Here is a 6,104-nt window from a genome sequence, read left to right as displayed (position 1 = left end):
TATAAGTAGTGCTGGATGTTTTTAGCTCTTGTGCCCAACATTGGAGTAGCTAGCTTGCCCTCTATCACTAGTAGAATTGTTTGTCAATCTCACCAATTTCTCATAGACATGTATAGCATGCAACTTTGTTTGTGAATGGGTGGTATCATGAATGAGCGCAACACAATGTATGAATTAGTTGCTACGACCCTGGGATGTCAAGGCAATAGCCCATATGGCCATATACTTCTGGAGCTTTTTAAGGTAGATAATGAGTCCATAAAGTGTCCAAATATGGGCTGAAGGCAATTTGGTTTCCCAACGAATTTGGTGGATTCCCCTCTACACCGCTCGTTGGATCTTGTCCGTCGGAATCTCTCGGCAGGGTGAACTCCCCATGGCCCTGTTAGTTTAGACAGGTTAAAGGATTAGATAACTGTTGCGCTGAATCCAAGTGAGCTGCAAAGCCTGTAAGTGGGCAAACAATGTGGGCTAGAACTTCTTTGCGCAATATAATTGGAGTTTACCAAATTTATTTACTGTTGGGGACAGGAAGCATGTGTTATTTATTTCTCTGTCACATAGGAGTACCATAGCTTAAGAAGTGCATTTGAAACTAGTCCACACGATTCTATGAAAATTCTTAAAAAAAGACTAGTATACACAATTTTTAACTAAACTAGATGATTCCCCGCGCGTTGCTGCGGGAATGTATGGTCAAAAAATAAACATTGATGATCATGTAAAATGATAATTTTGATGATAAGATTACTCTCAGTCACATGGAATAATGTTATGAGTTGGGGAAAGAGCAAATTACTTTTCACTCTCCAGTACAGTTCTATGTGTAGGTGCTACTGCTATCGGGAATCCTGCACCAACCAAAGTTTGGAAGTACATGATGCAAGACCTGGTCGTTACAGACTTTCCGAATGCACCAGGTCTCCAAATAGCAATTTCCATGGCAAATAATTTGTTGATCTATTCGTTAACAATCTCTATCCCTCGAATAATTTTGTTGCCTTCTCTCCATTAGCATTGCAAGGCAAATGAAAAATCTAAGAAAAATAGAGCTATATTCCTTGACATGAGCACTTGAGCCGGCAGAACATTTCCAAAGCAAATTGAAATGTAATAAAAGATCCCTCAACTTTAAATATGCCCGCCAAAAGACTAAGGCACGCCATGGAGTCAGGAGCCCTGCTGGATTAGTAACAATAGATGTCAATAAGGAAGCTCATAGTTATACAAAATAGCAATAGATATTTATTTTTTGACGAATAGATCAACAAAATGATAAAAAAGAAATAGATATATTACTATTCCCAACAAAAAGATTGATCACATGACAGTCATGACATGGGAGGAAAAAGGGCAGATGCATCAAGTAGCAAACGGGGCAAGAACACGGCCCACTTTAAAAAAAAATTTGCATGTATTTCAGCATAGATGAACTATACAATTAGAAGGAAAAAATACTACCATGAGATGGTACATAAAAGATCCCTTACCAGACCAAAAGTAAAAGACAACAAAATTGTAAGTGAGAGTAATAAACATGGTCACAAAGCTGATGGCACCTAGATTGGTAATGGCCTAGTTCTCTACAGTATTTCATGAAGATTTTGCCCCACGTTACTCACAATAAGAAGGGAACATTACTTGCAGACGCCAAATCATTTTAAAGCAGCCGAAATATGAAGATTTGAGCACCCACTGCACTACTCCTTTGGCAAATTTTGGGTCATTCCCACAATCAAATTGACAAAAAAATTGGAATAATCCAATGAGTCTACACCACCAACAAAAATGAAATCATGTACATTTGATAGAAATGTACATATGAATATAGCAACAAACTTCAACGAATTGATATACTGAACCCTTTACAACTGGTGATGCACAAATGTTGAACCATACATAACCAGTGATTATTTTCTAGATTTAGGTGGCAATTATTACCATGAAGGTCAAGATAATGGGAATGAAGAAAGCATTGTGAATGAAAAATCAGAATATGATTTGGAATCCCATACGCTCAAAAGAACTCTACAATGCTGCAAAACTAAAACCGTGTTTGAGTTATGAAGTTTCCTTAGAGGAAAACAAAACATATCTTACCATCATATTGCAGCGATGAAGTATTTTTCAAGCATAAAAAAACCATTGGTTGTCAATGATATACCCATCATAGTATTTTTCATCTGTTGGGATGGCAATATAGATCTCAAAGTTTGTTCGCACAGTGCCGAAACATGAGTGGTATGACATCAACTTCACTGATTCATATCTTCTATATTTCAAATGAAAGTTGTCATGTGGCCAAAGCCCCCAGCCAACTTGATGAAAAAGAGAACGGATCTGTGACGACACTGAAATAATCATAATGGTATGGATCAGTAATCCTATAATATATGCTTTTGAGATCAATATAATGCAAGCGGGAACATCAGATTAACTTTGCATGAACTGGCAGGCATGACACAATTTTGGAGCAAAGGTGCAGACACCAACCTGATGCTGAAGACTATGGGAGCGATGCCGCTCCACTATCTGAAGGGGAATTTAAAATTCAAAAAAAAAATCTGAAGGGGAATTTCTGCGGGAAGTTGCCGAGAGGCGGCGGCCTCGTCGCTTCTGGGCAGCAGGGAGGTGGTGGAGGTCGTCCTTGAGGAGGCAGAGTCGTCGAGGTGGCCGGGGTTGGGTGCCTCAAGTCTGCAGCGCGGTAGTCCTGCACCGGATCTCCCTCTCCCTTTCCCCTTACTCCGCCGCCCCCACCCCTCACCATCTCTCCCAGATCAGATTGAGCCGCAGGTGAGGCAGCGGCCAGATCGATGACGCGATGGAGGTCGCTCCGTCGAGGTCTTCGCGCGCCAGGAGAAGGAGAGGAGGAGGTGGCGCCATGGGGTGCCTCTGCTCGCCCGCGTGGAAGAACCCCGGATCAGTCGGCTGCAAGGCATCGATGGTGCGTGGGTGGCATCGCCTGTTCTGCTACCAGGAAGAGGAAGGGATAAGAAGAGATCCACCGGTGGGCCTCTCTTGGGCTTCTGTTTATCGGTTATTACGCCGCCTCATCAGTTACGGAAGCCCAAAGAGGCTCTCGCTTCGGCTACCAGCATGATTTTTTTACCCCTGAAACAAAAGACAGCACGGCTTCTTGAATTTTTTTTGCTGATGTGGCAAGCTGGCAAGTGAAGATAAATAAGAGTTATTGCTGATGTGGCAAAGCTGCTGATGTGGCAAAGCTGCTGAGTTGGATAGCTTGCAAGTTGAGAGAAATAGGATAGTGGGGATGAACTATTTAGATATTATAGATATCTAAATTAGAGTGTATATATCCGTCCGAAACACCATGTTACGTCTCCAAATCACAAACTAGCCAGGAAACGGTATCTCTAAAGTGCATAATCATTTTCTCTACTACTTTTTTTTGAAACTCAAGCTTAATTCTTAATTAGAAGAGTACAAGAATCTCATCCGATACAACTCTCAGAATGGATTCTGAGGAGCTTGGTTCCATACCATACACAATTTATTAGTGATCCCTTCTCACTACTGGAATTTCCTTATACGTCTGCTGTCCGGCTCTCACCGTGAGCCAAACTGCGGGCACTCGGCAAACTAATATGTGTTGAGAGTACCACTCGGTAACCACGGGTTTACGGCAACGAGGTAATGTTGTTGACAGTGCTTCACTGCAAACAAGGCACAGTCGGCAAACAAAATAGACACCTGAGACGAATTTTCCACGCCAATGTACATCAACTCCGGATCTGAGATTGAACTTGTCGCCATTCAGGGTCATGCACTGCCACCATCTTCTTCGATGGCCTAGCTAGGCTGGGCCGCCGTAGAAGTTCACCACACTGGATTCGTGTGGTTGTCGTCGGATTCACCAACATCACCGCCTAGCACCGCCTGACAGAGGCTCGAAAAATAATCTCCAACTCCGACCGCATCATCCCTCCAAGGCCTCCAAACTTTCCCAACAAGTTGTGCTGGGGAACGCAGTAATTTCAAAAAAATTCCTACGCACACGCAAGATCTATCTAGGTGATGCATAGCAACGAGAAGGGAGAGTGTTGTCCACGTACCCTCGTAGACCGTAAGCGGAAACGTTATGACAACGCGGTTGATGTAGTCGTACATCTTCACGATCCGACCGATCCTAGCAACGAAGATACGGCACCTCCGCGATCTACACACGTTCAGCTTGGTGACGTCCCACGAACTCTAGGTCCAGCTGAGGTCGAGGGAGAGTTTTGTCAGCACGACGGCGTGGTGATGGTGATGATGAAGCTACCGGCGCAGGGCTTCGCCTAAGCACTGCAACGATATGACCGAGGTGGAAATCTGTGGAGGGGGGCACCACACACGGCTAAACAATCAACTTGTGTGTCTATGGGGTGCCCCTCCCCCGTATATAAAGGAGTGGAGGAGGAGGAGTGTCGACCCTCTCATGGCACGCCCAAGGGGGGAGTCCTACTCCCGGTGGGAGTAGGATTCCCCCTTCCCTAGTTGGAGTAGGAGAGGAAGGAAGGAGGAGAGAGGAAGAAGGAAAGGGGGGCCGGCCCCCACCCCAATTCGGATTGGGCTTGGGGGGCGCGCCCCCACCTTGGCCGCCTCCTCCTCTCTCCCACTAAGGCTCAATAAGGCCCATAGACTCCCCGGGGGGTTCCGGTGACCTCCCAGTACTCCGGTAAATGCCCGAACTCACCCGGAACCATTCGATGTCCAAACATAGCATTCCAATATATCGATCTTTATGCCTCGACCATTTCGATACTCCTTGTCATGTCCGTGATCACATCTGGGACTCTGAACAACCTTCGGTACATCAAAACACATAAACTCATAATACCGATCGTCATCGAACGTTAAGCGTGCGGACCCTACGGGTTCGAGAACTATGTAGACATGACCGAGACTCATCTCCGGTCAATAACCAATAGCGGAACCTGGATGCTCATATTGGTTCCTACATATTCTACGAAGATCTTTATCGGTCAAACCGCATAACAACATACGTTGTTCCCTTTGTCATCGGTATGTTACTTGCCCGAGATTCGATCGTCGGTATCTCAATACCTAGTTCAATCTCGTTATCAGCAAGTCTCCTTACTCGTTCTGTAATGCATCAACCTGTAACTAACTCATTAGTCACATTGCTTGCAAGGCTTATAGTGATGTGCATTACTGAGAGGGCCCAGAGATACCTCTCCGACAATCGGAGTGACAAATCCTAATCTCGATCTATGCCAACTCAACAAACACCATCGGAGACACCTGTAGAGCATCTTTATAATCACCCAGTTACGTTGTGACGTTTGATAGCACACTAAGTGTTCCTCCGGTATTCGGGAGTTGCATAATCTCATAGTCATAGGAACATGCATAAGTTATGAAGAAAGCAATAGGAACAAGCTAAACGATCATCGTGCTAAGCTAACGGATGGGTCAAGTCAATCACATCATTCTCTAATGATGTGATTGATACATCTCCAACGTATCTATAATTTTTTATTGTTCCATGCTATTATATATTCTATTTTGGATGTTTAATGGGCTTATTTATACACTTTTATATTATTTTTGGGACTAACCTATTAACCGGAGGCCCAACCCAAATTGCTGTTTTTTTTTTGCCTATTTTAATGTTTCGCAGAAAAAGGATATCAAACGGAGTCCAAACGAAACGAAACTTTCAGGAGAGTTATTTTTGGAACAAATGTGATCTAGAGGACTTGGAGTGGACGTCAAGAAATCACCGAGGACGCCACGAGGCAGGGGGCGCGCCAACCCCCCTGGGCGCACCCTCCACCCTCGTGGGCCCCTCATGGCTCCACCGACCTACTTCTTCCTCCTATATATTCCTACGTACCCCCAAACCATCGGGGGGCACCACGAAAACCTAATTCCACCGACGCAACCTTCTGTACCCGTGAGATCCCATCTTGGGGCCTTTTCCGGCGTCCTGCCGGAGGGGGCATTGATCACGGAGGGCTTCTACATCAACACCATAGCCTCTCCGATGATGTGTGAGTAGTTTACCTCAGACCTTCGGGTCCATAGTTATTAGCTAGATGGCTTCTTCTCTCTCTTTGGATCTCAATACAAAGTTTTCC

At 44.7% G+C, this 6,104-nt stretch overlaps 1 long non-coding RNA gene across 1 annotated transcript; it reads right to left on the bottom strand.

Annotated features, from left to right (window-relative positions):
• Positions 1 to 722: 722 nt before the first annotated feature.
• On the bottom strand, positions 723 to 2,968 carry LOC120972704 (uncharacterized). The gene is made up of 3 exons (XR_012201692.1): positions 2,494 to 2,968; positions 2,101 to 2,351; positions 723 to 1,182 (listed from the first exon to the last, which is right to left on the bottom strand). It is a non-coding gene; the product is annotated as an uncharacterized lncRNA (long non-coding RNA).
• Positions 2,969 to 6,104: the final 3,136 nt, after the last annotated feature.

This window comes from Aegilops tauschii, chromosome 1 (assembly GCF_002575655.3).
Source record: "Aegilops tauschii subsp. strangulata cultivar AL8/78 chromosome 1, Aet v6.0, whole genome shotgun sequence".
NCBI lineage: Eukaryota > Viridiplantae > Streptophyta > Magnoliopsida > Poales > Poaceae > Aegilops > Aegilops tauschii.
Note: the sequence above shows the minus strand (reverse complement) of the source record. Positions and strands in the feature narration are given on the sequence as shown.